The sequence below is a fragment of the Lithobates pipiens genome, unplaced genomic scaffold (assembly GCF_037356315.1).
Source record: "Lithobates pipiens isolate NorthernLeopardFrog02 unplaced genomic scaffold, aLitPip1_a1.2 Scaffold_13, whole genome shotgun sequence".
NCBI classification, from domain to species: Eukaryota; Metazoa; Chordata; class Amphibia; order Anura; family Ranidae; genus Lithobates; species Lithobates pipiens.
The window spans coordinates 361,463,610-361,485,294 of record NW_027507718.1 but is presented as its reverse complement, the minus strand read 5'-3'; the positions used below and the strand labels follow the sequence as shown (position 1 = coordinate 361,485,294).

Sequence of the window (21,685 nt, the reverse complement as noted above, 5' to 3'; positions counted from 1 at the left end):
TGCTGGACTCCATGCAAACTGGAGCTGCAGCAGATAACGTTTATGTCCCCAGGCTGTGGTATTATGACAGGATGCAGTTTCTGTCAGACCAGGCTGATGTCAGGGAATCACTCTCTACCCTTCCTTCCACGTGACCTTCTATGCTACATTCCACACCTGCTGAGTCTTCCGACGCCCAACCTGGGCCTTCCACTTAAGCCAGGTATAGTATTGTTATTGTTTTTACATATTTTGGGGGTAAAAATGAATGATGTTAACTTGATTTTTGCTCACTAATTGCTGATTTTAGAAAGTGTTTCACATATCAATAGACAGTAGTGGCCAAAACCTTTGGGCCAAGAATGAAAAATGCTGGGCTCAGAATGATAGTCTTTTCTATTTGTTAACAATTTGCAACAGTCTTGAGCTGAAAATTGTGTACGTGTTTGATGAACCAAAAACTAAAACTATGTCCCTTTTTCATACACAGGAAGACATCAGCCAGGAGGAGGGTGTGGAATGCAGCAGCTAGGAGGTGGCTGTGGAAAGTGGCAGCCAGGAGGAGGCAGGGGTAAGCGGCAGCCAAGCGGTGGGTGGGCGGAGGAGTTTGACCCAATCACAGGTCCCTCCCCTCCGCCTCCCACGCAAAAGGGCCAGAAAGGGGGGGAATGTGGAGGAGTCGGCTCTGAAGCTGATTGGGCAGGCTTCAGCGGCCCTCAAAGCCACCCCCACCTATCAAGAGGCCTTTGCCGCCTTGGCTGCCTGCAAACTCCAGCAAATGGAGGAGGGGCAACAGATCTTGTGTGAGGAGCTAATTATCCACACCCGCAACAAGGGACTGTGTGATTTGGCCCATGCCCCTCCTTCTCCTCCTTCTGCCACACCTCCAGCACCACAGCCACAGCCTGGAAGGAAGCGTGGAAGGAAGACCAGAGTGTGATAACCTTGGTTCAGTCTAGTCTGACAGAAGATGCAGCCTCTTGTAGAACCACAGCCTGGGACCATAGATGTCATCTGCTGCTGTTCCGGTTTCTTGGACTTCAGGACCAGACTTCTCTCCCTCAGATATGTCTCCTCAGGCCACCAATTTTTGTGTTTAAATAGTTCATGTGTGCCCTGGGGGCCAAAGGCTTCACTAATCTCCCCAGTTTCTCCAGCGCTGCCTCCCTCTTTATTTGTTACTGACACCTAAATAACGTTTTTTTTGGTTGAAGAAATACTTGCATATGTGTTTTACTTCAAAAAGGACAGTTTACTTGTGAGTAGGCAGGTAAATTTCAAAAATACAAAGTCAAATGAATAACAAGGGGCACCAACACCAAACAACCTCCTGTATATTAAAAAAGAAAACAATAAATTAAAAAGATAATAATGGTGTTGTGGTAAGTTGACACACAAAACACACCAAAAAAATGCAAAGATGAGCAAACTGTCAAAAAAGGAGATGCTGATTAAAAAACCAACCACAAAAAAAAAAGATTGGGTAGATGTGACGAATTAAAATATTGTATTGCTAAAATGAGTAAAACGAATAAATAAATAAGTTTGGGAGAAGTGTGTGTGAATATGAGCAGCAAAACAACTTCATTCTTGTAGGATTGTAAATAAAAAGAGAATGCATCACATGAAATCATTTTTTAACATTGCAGCATGACGAATGTGCTATATCGATTATGAGCAGTAGTTTTACCTGAGCGAGCGCTTCTGTCTCAAAATTTTATTGTGAGCATGCGTGGCACCGTGTCCGTCGGACTAGGCTACACACGATCAGAACTGACGTGATCGGATCATGTTGTCAGAAAATTTTATAGCCAAACTGTAAAACTTGGTCCGTCGGATATTCCGATGGAAACATTCCGATGGAGCCCACACACAGTCGGATTATCCAGTCCTATTGGACATTGTCCATCGGAATGTCCGACCGTGTGTACAAGGGCTAAGAGTTGTTGTTTTTAAAAAAGTGTTTTATTTGTATTTTCTTGGGTTGCAAAGTTCCAGTATCCCAAAATGTAACTTTCATGTTCAAAAAATGTCCAAATGTATCTCCACTTTGCCTATCGTGCACTGGATCTACCTGGTCTACTGGTGTACCAGACTCATTCAGCAGTGGTTTTTTTTTCTTCCTCTATACAGTATTCACCCCCTTGGCTTTTTACCTTTTTTGTTACATTACAGCCTTTGGTTCAATGTTTTTTTAATCTGAATTATATGTGATGGATCAGTCTAAATTGGTGAAGTAAAATTAGAAAAACTGTATACATGAATCTATTTTTCAAAAATATAAAAATGATAATTGGCATGTGCATATGTATTCACCCCCTTTTTTTATGAAGCCCATAAAAAGCTCTGGTGCAACCAATTACCTTCATAAGTCACATAATTAGTGAAATGATGTCCACCTGTGTGCAATCTAAGTGTCACAAGATCTGTCATTACATATACACACCTTTCTGAAAGCCCCCAAAGGCTGCAACACCTAAGCAAGAGGCACCATTAACCAAAAACTGCCACGAAGACCAATGAACTCTCCAAACAAGTAAGGGACAATGTTGTTGAGAAGTACAAGTCAGGGTTAGGTTATAAAAAATATCAAAATATTTGATGATCCCTAGGAGCACAATCAAATCTATCATAACCAAATGGAAAGAACAACAGCAAGCCTGCCAAGAGATGGCCGCATACCAAAACTCAAAGACCGGGCAAGGAGGGCATTAATCAGAGAGGCAGCACAGAGACCAACGGTAACCCTGGAGGAGCTACAGCATTCCACAGCAGAGACTGGAGTATCTGTACATAGGATGACAATAAGCCGTACACTCCATGAAGTTGGGCTTTATGGCAGAGTGGACAGAAGAAGGCCATTACTTTCAGCAAAAAACAAAATTGCATGTTTTGAGTTTGCGAAACGGCACGTGGGGGACTCCCAAAATGTATAGAGGAAGGTGCTCTGGTCTTATGAGACTAAATTTTTACTTTTTGGCCATCAAAGAAAATACTATGGCTGGCACAAACACAACACATCACATCATCCAAAGAGCACCATCCACACAGTGAAACATGGTGGTGGCAGCATCATTCTGTGGGGATGTTTTTCAGCAGTCGGGGCTGGGAAACTGGTCAGAGTTGAGAGAAAGATGGATGGTGCTAAATACAGGGATATTCTTGAGCAAAACCTGTACTACTCTGTGTGTTTTTTGAGGCTAGGACAGAGGTTCACCTTCCAGCAGGACAATGACCCCAAACACACTGCTAAAGAAACACTTGAGTGGTTTAAGGGGAAACATGTAAATGTGTTGGAATGGCCTAGTCAAAGCCCAGACCTCAATCCAATAGAAAATATGTGGTCAGACTTAAAGATCGCTGTCCATAAGCGCAAACCATCCAAATTGAAGGTGCTGGAGCAGTTTTGCAAGGAGGAATGGGCAAAAATCCCAGTGGCAAAATTTGGCAAGCTCATAGAGACTTATCCATAGCAACTTGGAGCTGTGATAGCCACAAAAGGTGGCTCTACAAAGTATTGACTTTAGGGGGGTGACTAGTTATGCACATTGACTTTTTCTGTTATTTTGTCCTTCTTGTTATTTGCTTCACAATAAAAAAAGCATCTTTCCAAAGCTGTGGGCATGTTTTGTAAATTAAATTATGCAATTCCTCAAACAATCCATGTTAATTCCAGGTTGTGAGGCAACATAACACAATAAATGCCAAGGGGGTAAATACTTTTGCAAGGCACTGTTTGTCCTCTGGATCTTCTTTCCTCCAGACCATGTTAGCAGAGGAATACTCACACTATTCAGTGCAGGAAAGGTGCTCATTGTGTCTTAAAGCGGGAGTCCACCGGGACTCCGCGTTTTTTTTTTTTTTAAAAGCCAGCAGCTACAAATACTGCAGCTGCTGACTTTTAAAATAGTGACACTTACCTGTCCAGCGCGCCCGCGATGTCGGCACCCGAAGCCGATCGCTAGGTCGTCTGTCGGGTCCTGCCGCCGCCATCTTGGGTATGGGAATCAGGAAATGGAGCCTTTCGGCTTCATTTCCCGGTTCCCTACTGCGCATGCGCGAATCGCGCTGCGCAATAAGGACGCTCCCTGCTGCCTCTGGGAGCTGTGTGTTTCCCAGCAGGCATCGGGGCACTTGCGGTAAGTTACGCCCCTTTCCGCAGAGAGCTATCCCGGAAGTGGGTGCATTTACCTGATTATCCAGGTAACTGCACCCCCTCCCCCCTGAAAGGTGCCGATTGTGGCACCGGAGGGGGGGAGGGTTCCGATGAGTGGAAGGTCCACTTTAGGGTGGACCTCCGCTTTAAAGGCAAAAAACTACTAAAAATGTTGTGACCAGAAACAGATTTGCAGCTGTGAATGTCAGAGATATACCTGATGCTAGTATTTTATATCCCAACGTGCCAATCTGTATAGGAAACTGTGTATTCCTAAGCTATATGTGGAACTGTGCTGCCATTATAATTGTGCTATTCACAACAAGGTAGTCAGAAACTGCAAGTGATATATTGTACATAAACACACAAAGTTTTCCATCTTTGGATGCACCTTTGAAAACAACTTATTTTCATTTTTATTTTATATTTGAGAGTCTTTAGTAACTCGGGGGATTCCAAAGAAGCAAAGGAAAGAGATGTTTACACAAGTAAGGCTATAACAGGATGGTGTGATAATACTGAATAGCAGGAAAGCTATAAAAGAGAAAGGGAAGGAGGTTAGGTCAGGCTAGAGAAGGTTGCCCATGGTTGTGCAAAAGAGGTGACTCATAATTAAGAAGCTGGTACAACTAAATCTGTGAGCTCTATATCCTTTGTAAAGCTGACAGACTGGGTTAATTTTGATACACCTGAACTGATTTTAAATGAGTGACTCCCATGGGAATATTACAAGTGAATCTATCCTTTATGTACTTCAGTTACAAAGTTATAAGGTGTTGAGAAACATTTTAATTGCAGTGCAAGAATATGACATTCCTAAAAACTCTTATGGCTGCAATTAGGGGAGAAAACTATCCTAAAAAAGAATGGGAAAGAATCTCAATTTTGAAATGTAGAATAGGCAACTTAGAGGATGTGTCTTACCTTTCTAAAGCCCCATACACACTATCAGATTTCCTGCTGATTTTTCCTTCAGATATGGGGCTTAACACTGATAAAATGGAAGATATTGAAAATCGGCTGTGTCAGAATAACATTACACTTGCTGGAGTTCTGGAGAAAACTGAAGGCAGTATCATAACTGAGTATATTGATAAATTACTTTGTTCTGTGTTTGAGATAGCTGCATTTACCTCTGTGTTTGTAGTAAAGAGGGCTTACCATGTTATGACCCCCACCCCCATCCTCCAGCTGGGGAACAATCCTGGCCGGATTATTTATTAATCAGGAAATAGATACTATTCTGAAGAAAAGCATGCTGTCTTAAGGATATTAACATAAATGTTGCAAATATATCATTATATCCATATTTTTTTCTACAGAGGTTTAAAGAAAATGGGCTAAGTTCCAGTAAATTAAAACATGCTTGTGAATGGTTATTTAGAACATGAATAGGTTTTTTGGAATGTACAATGGATGGTTAATTACTTATTAAAAAATAGTCTATAGTAATGTGTTTGCAAAAGATACATTTTGCCAGATACACTGAAGTATCTACTAAGCTTTAATCACTTCAATACAGGGCACTTTCGCCCCCTTCCTTCCCAGCCCAATTTTCAGCTTTCATCGCTCTAGCGCTTTCAGTGACAATTGCGCGGTCATGCTACACTGTACCCAAATTAAATTTTTATCATTTTGTTCGCACAAATATAGCTTTATTTTGGTGGTATTTATTCACGACTCCGTTTTTTATTTTTTGCGATATAAGCGCAAAAAAAGCGGAAATTTGGAAAAAAAACTATATTTTATTTTTTTATTTTAAAAGAAATCCAATAAAATCTAATTTTGTCATAAATTTAAGCCAAAATGTATTCTGCTACATTTTTTGGTAAAAAAAATTCCGTTAAGTGTATAATAATTGGTTTGTGTGATCACGGACATATGTACGCAAATGATCATGTACATATGTGTGCAGGTGATCACGTACATATGTGTGCAGATAATCATTGGGACATGTGATTTTAATGGGACATATGTGGGCGGCATGTTTTTATTATTAGGGACATGTGTTTTTATTATTTGGGGACATGTATGTTTTAGGGACATGTGTGTTTTGGGGACATATGTGGGGACATTGTGTTTATACTGTGTGGTGTGTTGTGTGTTTACACTAGACTGGTGATCAGTGAGTAAAAAGCTGTAAAAACAGCTCATACTTACTGATCATCAGCCGGCTGCAGCGATCTGCTCTCCTCTCCTCAGCGATGACTTCTGTGTGAGGAGAGGAGGAGCCAATTACCTAGCAACCAGCTGTTTGTTTACATCACATGACGGCTGTGATTGGACACGGCCGTCATGTGATCAGGAGGGCCAATAACAGAGCCCTCCTGCCGATCTGAGATGCGCCGTGTCCGGGTGACACGAGCACATCGGGATCGCGCCGCTGCGCGGGCACGCGCGCGCGCGATCCCGCTCCTTCTGGAGGACGCTCCTGAACGTCCTATCAGAAGTAGACGGCTCCCACCCGGCCATATATATGCATTGGCTGGGTGGGAAGTGGTTAATTACACTCAGGATATACATCCTTGTTAGTATTCATATTCACATGGTCCACCATATTCTAATGAGGTGATGAAGTCTATATCCAATTTTTTTTCAGAGATTTAGTGTAGAAGGAAATTGAAAAATGTTATAATGCCCAAAAATGAATAGACATCCTCTTCCTATGGGTTGCAGTCTCCAAGTTGTATTTTTCCCTGTGATATGGTGTATAATACACACAATCGAGGATTTTTTTTTTCTTTATCTAAAACCTATAAAACATTGTCTAGAATAGATTTGGTGGTTGGTGTTCCTTATATTGTACCATTAATCCATAAGAGTCAATATATGGCTAGGAGGATTTCTGATCATTCTCTATTTTTAGTGTGATTTAAATGGAATTTTTGGGGTAATCTCTGTTGGTAGTCTGGGATGCCTTTAAAGCATATCTCTGAGAGCTACTCGTGAAACAAAGGTCAGTTGTTAAACATAATACAAAGAAGTAGGAGAGGAATCTAAAAATAGAGTGAAAGAGGAACATCTTTATAAACCTTCTATTATTTTTTTAAAGAACTGGGAAGCAGCACATGATCTAGTAATGAAAAAAACAGAACATACGGTAGGCTTTTTTCTTATCAAAGCAGCATTATTTTGAATAGGGGGATAACATAGGGCATTTCATAGCCATTATAACATGGCCTGCATTTACGGGGCAATAGAAAATGGTCATAGTAGTCTATTCTACCTCTGATATAACAGACTCATTCTACTAATTGTATAGCTATTTATAGCTATTTATATGCCTATAAAAGTGTATATTCAAACAAACAACTAGGTATGAATTTAAAATAATTTTAAAATGATTATAACATTTTATTTTACTATTAGAATTGTTTAGAAAAGAAAACAAATATCAGGTTTTGGAAGCGGGATATAGATTACTTAGATTCTCTTTATTTTTCGGAAGAGTTCGAAGAAACATTAGAAACATTTATAATATAAGGGGGCCCTGGAGAAGATGGTCTCCCAACAGATGTATATAAGACAAAATCCAGACTCATACACTACTGCTCAATATCCTTGCTTACAGCAGATGTTAAATTAATAGCTAAATGTTAGCAGATCACTAAATGGCCCTTAATATTAAATTTTTATTTAATAATAATAATAATTGAATTTAATTAAATGTAAAAAACCTTTGGATAATATGGGAGTGTGAAGATTTTACCTTTGCATGCAACTAAAGCCTCTAATAGTATTAAATGGTCACATTGGGGGAGCAGTAATGTATACAATAAATATAGATCCACTTTTGTCAAATTTCAGGTATAGTGTAATTTGTGGTGCAAATACCACTATAGTTGGCAAATCCAACCTTATAAACATCACATGGATGCCTTAATTGATGTTCTCCATAACTCAGCAGTGTGGATTGTATATAATAACTAAAGAATAATTAATACTATTTTAAAGATCTTGGGGTTGATTTACTAAAGCAAATCACTGTTCACTTTCAAAAGGAAGTTGATTTTGTAAGGGAAGTATCCCCAGAACTTAGTGAATGTAGTACAACTTTACTTGCAAAGAATACACATTTATGTGCAGGTAAAATAAAAAATTGCATTTTTGCTTGGACATGATTGGATGATGAATGTCAGCAAAACTTTGTCTCATTCACTAAGCTCTAGGGAAAATTTCCTTGGCTCTTGGAACATTAGATATCCTCTGATATACAGAGAGCAATGCTTTGAAGATGTAGGTAGTGTTGAAGAGGATCAATAGTCAAAGATATTAAGGTTAATTTTCACTGTCTGAATATCAATCTCTCAGAGAGATCCTATGAAGATATTTATGATGTACAGAACTCCCTATTCACTTGACCTTTTAGTACTAGTTGTACTAGATGTGAATGATGTTCGCAATTTCATACATGTTATCTTGAAATCTCTAAAGTCCATAAAATATTGAAATCAAATGAATCAACTATGGAAGGAAATAAGAGTACCCAAAGGTGACTCAAATGCATAGTACGAACATAGATACTACAGGAAGATATTGTTCTGACTGGGACTAGAATTGAGGACCTGTAAAGCAAAGGTGTTAACCATTAAGCCACAGTGTCACTTAGCTGCATGCAGTGTATACTCCATATACAGTACATATATTTTGGGGCATCCAGAGGTTCCGTTCCAGAAAAGAAAGTTAATTTGAGTTAGCAGTACAATGTTCTTGTCTAGAAACTGATTACACAAAAATTGAGTTTGCCACATTCACTGACACTGAGGACAAAGATATTGACAGTCAATATGAATTTGAGATTAGAGCAGTTGACTTCTCATCACAGAAGAGCCTTAAAGCATAGTTCCACCCAAAAGTGGACACTCCGCTTATCTGCCTCCTCCCTTCGGTGTCACATTTTGCACCTTTCGGAGGGGGAGTGGGTACCTGTTTTTGGCAAGGACCTGTCCTTCCCCCACCGGGCTATTCAGGAAGTGCAGTGCAGCAGGGAACCAACTATGAAGCCACAAGACATGACAGCACCGGAGAGCCAATGGAAACATTGGCTGGGGTGCTGACATTGCTGGATTCTAGGACAGGTAAGTGTCCTAATAGTAAAAGTCAGCAGCTACAATATGTGTAGCTGCTGACTTTAATTTTTTTGCTGGGGGGTGGAACTCTGCTTTAAATACATTTTAAAAGATTTGTGCAGAATGGATTTAGGTATCCAGTTTGGTACAGGTTGATGAGAATATGAAAGATGCAGCTGTACAATTGTGTAAGAGGATGAGAACATTAGAATCTGTAGTTGAGTTTTTACAGATATCTTATGGGATCTTAGGTAGATACTTATATAATACTCAATACCAGTGTATTTAGGAACAACAAAAGGACAACTCCAGGATGAAGCAGTCATTCAACGATGAAGCCAGGCCAACCTCTGGTCCTTGCTTCTCTCAGCTTGCGTGCAATCGGTGAACTATAGAACGAATTGGCCTGCAGGCAGCCATTTACCATAGAGCTGACCATGGACCAGATGGTCCCCGGCCATCTCTATGACTCTCCAAAAAATAAAATTAATTGAAGGGAAAGGGTAAAAATAAAAGCAGAAGCAAATGCATACATAGGTTGCGCCAGCATATTTAACGGTGTTCAAATCACACATGTGAGGTATCGCCGCGATCATTAGAGTGAGAGAAATAGTTCTAGTGCAATAGCTCTTCTGTAACGCTAAACTGGTAACCTGTAAACATTTTTAAAGCGTAGCCTATGAATATTTTTAAGTTCCAAAGTTTGGCGCCATTCTACAAGTACTACATTCTAAAAATTGCTGCAAATACTGTGACATAAAAAAGTGCAATTGCCATTTTTATTCCTTAGGGTTTCTACTAATATATATATATATATATATATATAGACAATGTTTGGGGGTTCTCAGTAATTTTTTAGCAAAACATGATCATTTTTACATGTAGAAGAGGAGTGGCAGAATAGGCCTGGGCTGTAAATAGTTAAGTCATAATGTACTAGTATGCACTGCGTACTAGCACATTAAGACAGACTTACCTGTAAAGCAGATCCCTCCTGCACAGTGATGTCATGGATGCCCGGGGCTGCCATCTTCACCCGGTCTTCCTCTGGGGTTCGCGGGCTCAGGCTGTATGAATGGTCAGAGCCAGGATGACATCACTTCCGGCGCATGCGTGCAGGAGCCCTAGGCTCTAGCAGGGAGCTCTGAAGGTTTGGAACGGGTATGTCGTCCCTTCAAAATGCATGGGCTTGTGAATATCTCCTAAACAGTGTAATTTTAGGAGATATTCACTGAACCTGCAGCCCTATTAAAGGCATAACTGTAGGTACAAGTTCAAAAGTGGCATTTACCTTCACTTTAAGGCACTGAACAGGCTGTTGCATTGTACTGCAGCTATATATAATTGTAGTTGATCCCTACAGTGCCTTTGCAATACACCAGTTTAAACTCTTCATGATACTGTAAGGCACCTGTTAAATCCTTCATGACTCCTGTCTTTCGCTAATGGCTATCAAGGTCACCAATCATAATGATGTACACATAGAAATAATCAGAAAGCTGGGGGTAGAAACGGCTTTGAAATTTAAGGGGGTATTGAAACTAGTGTCTTACAGTGGCCCTGGTATCAGACTTCCCTGGGGCTGCCGTGGTCACTTGAAGAGATGTACCAACACCACTCTGTGTCTGTGTTGTATCGCCTCAATCTGTTTAATACCTTACTAGTACTGTTTCTTTTATTGTAAAAGAACAATCTAATACATTTTCAAAATACTGTAGATAATTTAAACCACATGAAGACATACAGTACTTCTTAGAAATCAGCATATGTGGTTGTTTCCAATAGAATTTTATGGAAACATACTGTGATGCCTTCATTCCTTCATACTTTCATGTCATACAAACTACATGTAGAGGTAATTTAGGAATAAGAAAGAAAAAGTGAAAATCTGTTCAGAGCTTTGTGCTTTACATATTAACTTTGATACAGGGGTGTCCACATTTTGGCACTGCTATTATTTCACCGTGAAGCTTACAACAGTTTCTCTAGACTAGCTTTCAACGGTACTGATTGAACTACTTAGTGGTTTTTAGGACAGTACTGTTATTTTATTTATCCAAAATACTGCTTAGTTAATGTCTAGCACTGTTGGTAAGCTTCAAATTGCATTTACTCTTTCTTATTAGTGATGCAGTTTGCCTGTGTTTTAACATGCTGTCATTATTAGAAGACTGTTTTCCATGACACATGACAGCTGGGATTGTAATTAAGATTTTTTCTCTATAGTAGCTATATAGTTAAACTCCTTGGTTATGTGGGGTTTCTATGATTTTGTCCAACAAACTCAAATTTTTATATTTCATAATAAATGAAAACTGATCAAAACTTGATTAAAAACAACAACAACAACAACAACAAAAATTGCAAAACATTTAAAACAACATATATATATCTGAAAGGGCTATTCAAGATAAATGTGCAATGTATTTTGGATCACTAAAGTTTCTACATTTTTTCTCCTAACATATGAATTATGAAACAATTTAAAACAGACAAAATAATGAGGTTCCTAAGTATTAAGGCAACATGAAATGTAAGCATGGAGTTTTTCTGGAGCACTTCCATAAATCCGTCAAACAATATCAGTGGCCTTCAGTGATCACAGACTTCCATGTTCGGTGGAGTATGACCGAGCCAAACAGGAATTCAGAGCAAACCTCCTCGGTGAATTTTCTGCTGATTGAGACAGGGCTCTGGGCAGAGGGGAAAGCTCCAGGAGATCAAATTTTTATTACAAAAGCCAACAGAAATTATCATAGAATGCTCTGATTATTGTACAAAATAACTACGCAATTATACATTTTAATGTGAAGAAATAAATTATGACAGTTATAGAATTTTAATCAATGTAAGTTGTATCGCTGTATATTGTTAAGTAAGTCTTTCTTGGCTGGAGTTGCTAATATTTAAAAATGGTAATGTTACTGCAAACAAGCAGCAAAGCATTAGAAGAAAGTGTCTTTTGTTTAGTTTGCCAAGTTGGTGTTTTGGCACAATGTCACCTCTTTCTGTTCTTACAGTAGGTAGAGCTCTGTAAGAGAGTTGTTATGTATGTCTGAAAATCAGACCAGTCCACAAAATGATAATACAATTTGTAGTGTATATGCAGTACTAACTGTGCCACCATGTAGTTTGACATTTTAGGAAGGAAATTTGCTTTTCCTACTGCCTCCCTCTGCATTTGTTTGTTACTCAGATCTGCAACAATAAAGATATTAGCTTCTTACAACATAACAATCTTAAGTTCTCCAGTGCACTGTTGTATGATTGTACATTTAATGGGCTGCATAGGCTTTTAAGGCCATCAGGAGCAGTATGGGAACTCCTAATCCAAGAAGCAGTTACTTTTTTCTATATGTGAAAGCCTACCTTTGGTTAAATAAGGAATGCAAACAAGTAGGCCAGAAAGTGAAGAGTCACAGCTCTAATAGCAGTACAGGCGAGCTGTCACCTCAGTAGGCATGTGGCAGAATAGCTTAGTGAGTGTTGGAGTCTTTTTTCCTGCAGAGGAAAAAGTGAGGCCACAATTCACTGTGAACAGGCCATTATTCTGCAAAAATGAAGCAGCAACACATCGCACTTGAAAAACAAGAGTTTAGTTAGTTCAGAGAATTAGTTAAGCAATACTTTTACTGTAGATAAAAAGCATACATTTTATTCTATAATTTGTCTTGTCTAAAATGATGCTAGAATTTTGATTCTGATACAAAGCATGGTTAAGTTATTTATACATTGAATTAAAAAGTATTTAATGTATCAAAAATGTAATACAACAAATAAAAATGTAAAAAAAAAAATATTAATGGCTGATAAAATAGATATCAACCAAATAAAATCAATAGTTAAAGGGAGAAGAGGAGAAATTAGTTAATTATAGCTGAATATGGTAAAATAAGGGTTAAAAAGGGGTTAAATAAAGATACATTTTATTTAATCATGTAGCGTGGCTTGGACGCCGAAGGGAATGGACGCTGCGTGCTGAGCTGAGCTGAGCTCCGCTCCGTCGGACCGTGATACCAGCTTCCCCTCCAGCCATACCGAATTGTGCGATGGACGCCATACCGAATTGTGCGATGGATGCCGCTTGCTGAGCTTTCTCTCCAGCTATATCGAATTGTGCGATGGACACCGCTTGCTGAACCCCCCCTCCAGCTATATCGAATTGTGCGATGGACGCCGCTTGATGAGATCCCCCTCCAGCTATATCGAATTGTGCGATGGACACCGCTTGCTGAGCTCCCCCTTCAGTCATATCGAATTGTGCGATGGACACCGCTTGCTGAGCTGAGCTGAGCTCCGTCGGATTGTGATACCAGCTTCCTCACTAGCTATATCGAATAGTGCGATGGGCAGACGAGATAGACTGCCTGAGAGTCCTGAACCACAGAGCTCCTATCCCACCTCTGGAGTACGCCGTATAGCGGACATTTTCGACCCTCAAGCACAGAGGATACAGAGGATTAGGGGCCGCCCTGCTAGTAAGATGGCGCTGAGAAGCCACGAGGCAGAACACAGCGAGGACTCCAGGTCGGCTTCAGAGGATAGGGTAAGGGAGCAGGATTGCTCAGATCACCCTCTTAAGCTTTCAGAAATGACAAAAATAGCGGCTGACATTAAAGGCACTTTGTTTTCTGCTATTAATGACCTAAAGGCTGACTTTATAGCTCTGTCGGATCGACTGTCCCAGAATGAAAGAGCAGAGGCAAAAAGGGATAGAGCGGTGGAGAGGCTGTGCTCCACTGTCTCATCCCACACCATTCATCTTATTCAGATGAACAAGCACCTCGAGGAACTTGACAATCGGGGGCGCAGACAGAACATTAGAGTGAGGGGGATCCCCGAGAAGATTGAGCCTGCGCAGATAAAACAAGCTTTGCAGTCAGTGTTTAACGGAGTGTTGGAGAGACCTAAGGATACTGATATTGAGTTTGTAAGAGTGCATAGAACGTTAGCATCAAAGCCAAGTGACACAGCCCCCCCAAGGGATATTATATGCTGCCTGCAAAGCTACCTACTGAAGGAAGAGATACTGGGGAAAGCAAGGAGGAATGATCAGATCTTTTTTAATGATCATGCTGTGGCACTATACCAGGATCTTTCTTACATCACACTACAGAATAGGCGAGCTTTGCGCCCATTGACTAACGTTCTAAGGGAGAGGGGTATCCCTTATCGATGGCGCTTTCCTTTTGCGTTGAACGCCACGTTTTCGGGAAAACAATATTATCTGCGCATGCCTGAGGATATTTCAAGCTTCTGTGCACAGCTACAAATTCCATTGACTGAAGTGCCGGAATGGTATAGGGAGTTTCATTGCCCCCCGCTGGAGACCTCTCCACCGCATACCCCACAGCCATCTCCGTCGAAGCTAGCAGCCAAAAAACCTCGCCCGGATAAACCTCAGAGCTTGAATAGGGGCAGACCTTCACAACTTGGGACAGAGCATTGGCTACAGCCACATGGATGAGCTTAGAGTGGGAGCTTGTCTTCCTTCCTTTTTTTTCCTTTTTTTGGCTTTTCTCCATACGGACATTTTTGTAGTTGAACTGAATATGTTTATAAGGGGAATGGTCCGAGTGTTATAAGGATATGATTATTTCTTTTTTCACCGCTATAGGGGGAATGTGGGGGTGTTAAGAGTGGCAGTTGGGGGTATAGTGAGCACTAAGATCAGTCAGAGTATTATGGGTGGTATGGTAGTTGGTGACTATTGCAGTTCTCATTATAGTTTTTATTATAGTTGTTGTTTATTAAAGGCGCCTATAGCGCAATATTAAAATAAATCTCATGTACTTAATTTTGATCATGATCTCATCCTTCTGGCTGGAAGGGTATATATGTGGCCTTAATATGTGCTTAATTTTTGAATCACGGAAGGACTGGAGTGGTTTTTCCTTATATTTAAACAGATAATTAATAGTTTTTGTATTTTGGGTTTTATTTTATTACCATTTTCTGAAGGAAAGTCCTCCCATTGCTTCCACATGTGCATCGCTGTCTGGTTTATCCAGACGGGGATTCACAACGTTTTTTCTTTCTTCTCCTCTCCTACAGTTGATAGGAGGAGACATTTTACCTAGCCACTCCATTTGGGTGTCTATCCACCTAAGTGTTTTTTTTTTTTTTTTTTCTCTCTCTCCCTTCTTGTATTTATTTAGTTATTGTATTTAATATGGCGTACTCTATGCTAGATGAACATGCTTTTGTGATCTCCCATAACGTTAGGGGTCTAAATACACCGGAGAAGCGATTGGCGGTGCTTAGGGAACTCCACAAGCAGAAACCGGTAGTGGTGTTTCTTCAGGAGACCCACTTCCGGTCCGGCAAGACTCCTAGATTGCATGATAGACATTATCCATATGTTTTCCATGCAACAAATCCCGAGGCTAAATCTAAGGGGGTGACAATTCTGCTACATAAAAATGCTGATTTCATTGTACACCAGCAGATGGCGGACATTGCCGGAAGGTATTTATTTTTGAAGGGGATCTGGGCGGGAACTCCGGTTACCTTGGCCAACGTTTACTTCCCCAACACTGCACAGGTTACTTTTTGTCAACATGTGGTAGATGAATTGAAGGGCTTTGCATCTGGATGTGTGGTGCTGGGGGGAGATTTCAATTTAGCGCTAAATCCCCTTCAGGATACATCAGATGGCAGGTCCAGCATTCCGTATAAAAAGTTGCGTAAAATCAAGACACTTTTAGCTTCCCTTACTTTAGTAGATACTTGGCGCTTGGTAAACCCCTCAGGTAGGGACTACACATATTTCTCACCCCTGCATAATAAATTTACACGCATAGACTACATTTTTGTTACTCAAAGGGATATACCCCGTATAAAATCTGCTAAAATAGGTGCGCAGACCCTCTCTGACCACGCCCCTATATCGTTGCAATTTCACAAAATAAACATACATCGCGGCCCCCACTCGTGGAGATTAAACCCCTCCCTGCTCACGGATAAGGACAACACTGACAAAATAGCAGATATAATTAAATTATATTTTACAGAAAATGTCTCTGAAGAATTGTCGCCGTTTACAATTTGGGCGGCCCATAAATGCGTGGTTCGGGGGGAGCTCATACGGCTGGGGGCCACGAGAAAAAGGGTTGCAGAGAGGGAGATTAATGATTTGATACAGACCATTAGAGACCTAGAGGGGAAGCATAAACAATCCTTAGCAACTGATACAGCAGTAACTTTATTAGATTTGAGGAAAAAATTACAAGCCCATTTGAACCTTAAAGCACAAAAGATCCTTTTCTTTAAGAAGGGGTTCTTCTATGAACACAATGATAAAACAGGCAAACTTTTAGCAAAGGCCCTTAAAGAAACATTATTATCGACGAATATTGCTGCAATTAAAACCAGTGCTGGTCAGACAACACAGGATGCTGCGAAAATCGCGCAAAGATTTCAGGAATATTACTCCAATTTGTATAATTTACCGCAGTTACATAAACCTAGCGACCTAAGGGGGACGACAGCAGAGATTACTAATAAATTCCTGGCTGACAGCGGACTCCCCAAACTTACTGAGGAGGAAGCGCTGTCGCTGGAAGAACCGATAACTGAAGGTGAACTCACCGCAGCTATTAAGGAATTAAAAAAGGGGAAAAGCCCTGGACCGGACGGTTTAACAGCCCACTATTATAAAATCTTTATGGAATTATTGATTCCATACATGATTAATACATTTAACCACTTTCGAGACCCACAAACGTTACCAGAAGATTTCCTGAGAGCGCACGTTACAGTATTGCCTAAACCTAATAAAGACCCTCTAGATTGTGCCAGCTATAGGCCGATTTCATTATTGAATGTGGACCTAAAAATTTATACGAAAATACTAGCGAACAGACTGCGCCCATTGTTGCACAAACTTATAGGTCCCGAGCAGGTAGGTTTTATGCCTGGTAGGGAGGCGAAAGATAACGTGATTAAAGCCCTTAATCTTATACATAGGGCCCAAACAGAACAATTTGAAGGCATGCTCTTATCTACAGATGCAGAGAAGGCCTTCGACCGTGTGTCGTGGGACTTCCTGTATGCGACTTGCTCTCATATAGGTCTGAGAGCACATATGCTATCCTGGATTAAAACTATTTATTATAATCCTACGGCACAAATTAAGGTGAATGGGACACTGTCAGACAAGGTGCAGATACGGAATGGGACTAGGCAAGGGTGTCCTCTTTCGCCCTTGCTGTTTATACTCACCTTGGAACCGTTAATCCGCACAGTTAATTTATCATCCTCTATACATGGCTTCCACGTAGGCGATAAGGAATACAAGTGTGCTGCGTATGCGGATGATCTATTGTTTTTTATAACTCAGCCGCATGTTACTATGCCCAATTTGTGCACTATATTTAAGCATTACAGCTATATGGCAAATTTCAAAATTAATTATAAAAAATCTGAGGCCCTCAATCTTACGCTACAAGAGACCACACGGGAGGCTGTTTTACGTAACTGTAAATTTAAGTGGGAATCCCGCTCCCTTAAATATTTAGGAGTTCATTTGACTCCCAGTCTAACTGAGATATATAGCCAAAATTTTTTGCCATTGTTACAAAACGTGAAAAAAGACCTGGAGAGATGGACACTCAAACATTTCTCCTGGTTTGGTAGGGCAGCGATCGTCAAAATGACAATCCTGCCCAGATTTTTGTATTTTTTCCAGACTTTGCCAATATGGCTACCTGTAAAAATTTTTCAGTCATTGAATGCTATTCTTAGACACTTCTTATGGGCATCTAAAAAGCCACGCATAAGCCTTGCAATACTCACTAGAGATAAAGGCAGTGGGGGAATGGGATTCCCCAATTTCAAAAATTATTATAAGGCCACTCATCTTACCAGAATGATTGACTGGACCTGCCATGCGGATAATAAAGATTGGGTGAAACTTGAAAACGATGTAGGTCCTATTCCAGTGATATATTCCCCTTGGATTCCGTGGGACTTGTGCCCTAAACAGCTTAAGCAACATCCCCTTATAGGGACCACTTTAAGACTATTACAAACAGTGGCTCAAACAACGGGTTTGACTACATCACCTGGCCCATTAACACCGCTAGTAGATAATCCTGACTTTATACCAGGCATGCATAAACCTATCCGGCACTTTATATGTGGGAATCTGCCCTTATTAGCCACTCATTGTCTTGAGGGTAATAAGATTAAATCAATGTTGGACTTACAACATACTTTGGGTTTAACCGTTTTGGGGCAATGGACGTATAGACAAATACATGATTATATTTTGAGCCCGCGGAGGATCAAACACTTTATACGACCATTAACGCCATTTGAGGCGGTTTGCCTTCGTGCCAAGGCTTCTACGAAAAATATCTCTCTCACGTATGCGTGGTTACAATCCGCAGCACGTCTGGAACCTAATAAACATAAGCTTTTCTGGGAAGCAGCATTAAATGCATCATTTACAAACGACCAATGGCTACAGGCATGTGTATTTGCTCATAAATGTGCAATTAGCACTAGATTACAGGAAACTTCTTTTAAACTTTTGACGAATTGGTATAACACGCCAGTTAAATTGCATAAGTGGTTCCCCGATGTTCCAGACCTATGTTGGCGTTGTAATCAAGCTAAGGGCACTTTACAACATATATGGTGGGAGTGTGACCTAATCAGACCATTTTGGGGCCAAGTGATTAGTATTATACAACAAATAACTGATACACAGATCCCCCTTGACGCTAAATGTTGTCTACTACATATTACTGACCTTTCTATGAGTAAATATAAAAAATCGCTGATTAGATTTCTTCTAACTGCCGCCAAGACAGTGATACCGAGATATTGGAGGAACACTACGACTCCCTCAATTATGGAATGGCTGGGGGAGATAGGATATTTGCATAAAATGGAAGAAATTAGGGCTATAGCCCATGAAAGCACGGGCAAGTATATAGTTATATGGCGACCTTGGGTAGTGTTTAGCTATTCCTCTGTAAACGCCTTTCTGATACAAACATGAGGTGGAGGGGGCGTTGTGTGTTCGGGCTAGCAATGCCCGCTTGATTATTTAGGGACAATTGTATTATCTTTTTTTTTTTTTTTTTTTTTTTTTTTTTTTTTTTTTATATCTATTAGTCACATTTGGCCTTTGTATGATAGGCAATAGGGTGTATTTAGAGTGGTATAAAGTTATAAGGCAGATACGCCGGGACAGGCTTTTACAACCCATTGATATATATGTTTAGATCCTACTGACGCTTTGGGAATGGTAGGGTACCTATCCTTTTACTAATGGGCCTTTCCATTTTTTTTTTTTTTGGAGGGGCTTATTAGTCTAATAGGGATCTTCTGTCAATCTGTTTATATGCAAACAAGAGGATTAAAAGTATGAGTTTGAGTCTGTAACGCTATTGCTACCCTATGGTACACACAGGCAATTGTATTTGCGCTTGTTATGTATTGCTATATTTGTATTGTAACTGGCTAATTCTTTAATAAAATCTAATTGTTAAAAAATGTAGCACAAATTGTTATCATTGTACTCAGTACTTTGAGCAGATAGCTGCTTTAACCCTGGTATTCTGGTATTTTCCAACAACGCGAGCAGATTTGCTGCAAGATCACTTTTATCAGGGGTGGGAGAGGGGACCCCCCCCTCCTTCTATTGAAAAGCCTGTGGCGTGCTGCAAAACACACTCAAAAACGTCCACCCGGTGCCAAAAAAAGTGCACACACATCAAGAGTGTATCACAAAAACGTGCAGCGGGTGTACCACTGTCCTCCACGAGGAAGGACCTTACCCTGATCCCCCGGGGCATTAGGCTCCAGAAGGGGACTGAGGTACCATACATGGCCCATTTGGCCAAAACCAGATGACCTCCCTTCTCTGGAAGGTCTGCCGAAACAGACCCACCCAAGTACTCGGTTGGGGCTCCCCCGAAAGGAGACCCCCAGAGAGAGAGAGGGCGAACCAAGCCAGAAGGCCTATGTCCACCTCCTCACAAGACTTTCAGGGTTGGCCCGAGGACAGACACCTTACTCATCACACGTGCACAGTGACAAAACAAAGACGTGACACAACACACACACACACACACACACACAAAAATAAGTAAAGTGGGGAAGGGATAGTGAAGAGGAGAGTGAAAAAGGTGGCCATTGTGTAACACAATGACCAGGCCCTCTGGCCAGGAATCAAAAATTCCTCTGGTCCCAGCCAAAAGGCCCGGCCCCTAGAGGCAGGTGTGAAAAGACATGTGTTATGGTGAAGCGACCTTGGTGCCAAACATCAAAGTGATTGCTCACAGTGAATGTAAGGCAACCCTGAACTGCCACTTCAGGGGCACATCACCACAGGCTTTTTAAAAGCATCCCCGACCCCCAGCCCAGACCACAGCAGCCCCCACCCCAGGCAGAAAGGCATGGAGAACCAAGGGCTTAGTGAGAGCCCTTTGCCATCAGGCCTCACCCTCGCTCCCATCACTCCTACCTAATTACATTCGGGAAGTACTGGCCGTTCCCCCGGTGGGAGAAAGGGGAACCAGCGTTCCCTCCCGAAAAACTGACAGGAGCTAGAGCCGCCCCAATCCAGGCCAGAAGGCCAGGGTCCCCTCCCTTCGGCACCGACCAGTGGTTCTCCATCCCCATCAGAAGGCTTCCCTTTTGGGTACAAACAGCTCTAGGTTACCTTCACGCCAGCAGGTTTTGCATAGCAACCACCACCCCTGCTCCACCTGACCGTAGAGCAGGGACGGAAGCAAGCGCCACCTCCTGGCAAATTATAAGAACAGATACTACACTTGATCTTAGCCAAAAGGCAGAGAAGCTCCTGCTGCGTTCCATCATCTCCCCGCTTAATGGAGCCATCGGTGCAGTGGAGACAATGTCCTTCCCCCTGACAGGCCTGGAGCTGAGTGAGGGAAAAATGGACCCTGCTCGGCTCCATAACATTGAATGGCAGAAGCAAGTCAAACGTCACTTCCGCCCAATCGTCTTAAAGGGGAATTTTTGCCAAAAAAAGACATTTCATTTTTTTATTGCATTTTAGTGTAAATTTTAGATCTTAGGTCCCTTTGACCCCAGATTTCACATTTAAGAGGTCCTGTTGTGCTTTTTTTTTCGATTACAAAGGATGTTTACATTCCTTGTAATAGGAATTAAAGTGACCCAATTTTTTTTTTAACCACTTCGCACCCGCGCTATAGCCAAAAGATGGCTACAGCACGGACGCTATCTGCCGGGAGGCAGTCCCTGGACGTCCTTCCGTTTATCTCCCCTCTGCGCGCCGCCACAGGCGCACAGAGGGTAAGTTCTGTGCAGGCCATGTCCCTCGGACACGGCCAGTCACAGATCGATGTAAACGGCCAATCACAGCAGCTGTTTACAGCGCGATCGGCGTGCCCAATGAGAGATGATCTCATATGTAAACATCTCTCATCGCCAGCTCTCCCTCCTCACACAGACAGCGTGTGAGGAGGGAGAGATGAACCGC

At 41.3% G+C, this 21,685-nt stretch overlaps 1 pseudogene; it reads right to left on the bottom strand.

The window, feature by feature from the left end:
• Nucleotides 1–20,933: 20,933 nt before the first annotated feature.
• On the bottom strand, nt 20,934–21,023 carry LOC143979979 (U2 spliceosomal RNA; annotated as a pseudogene).
• Between the last annotated feature and the right edge of the window lie 662 nt (nt 21,024–21,685).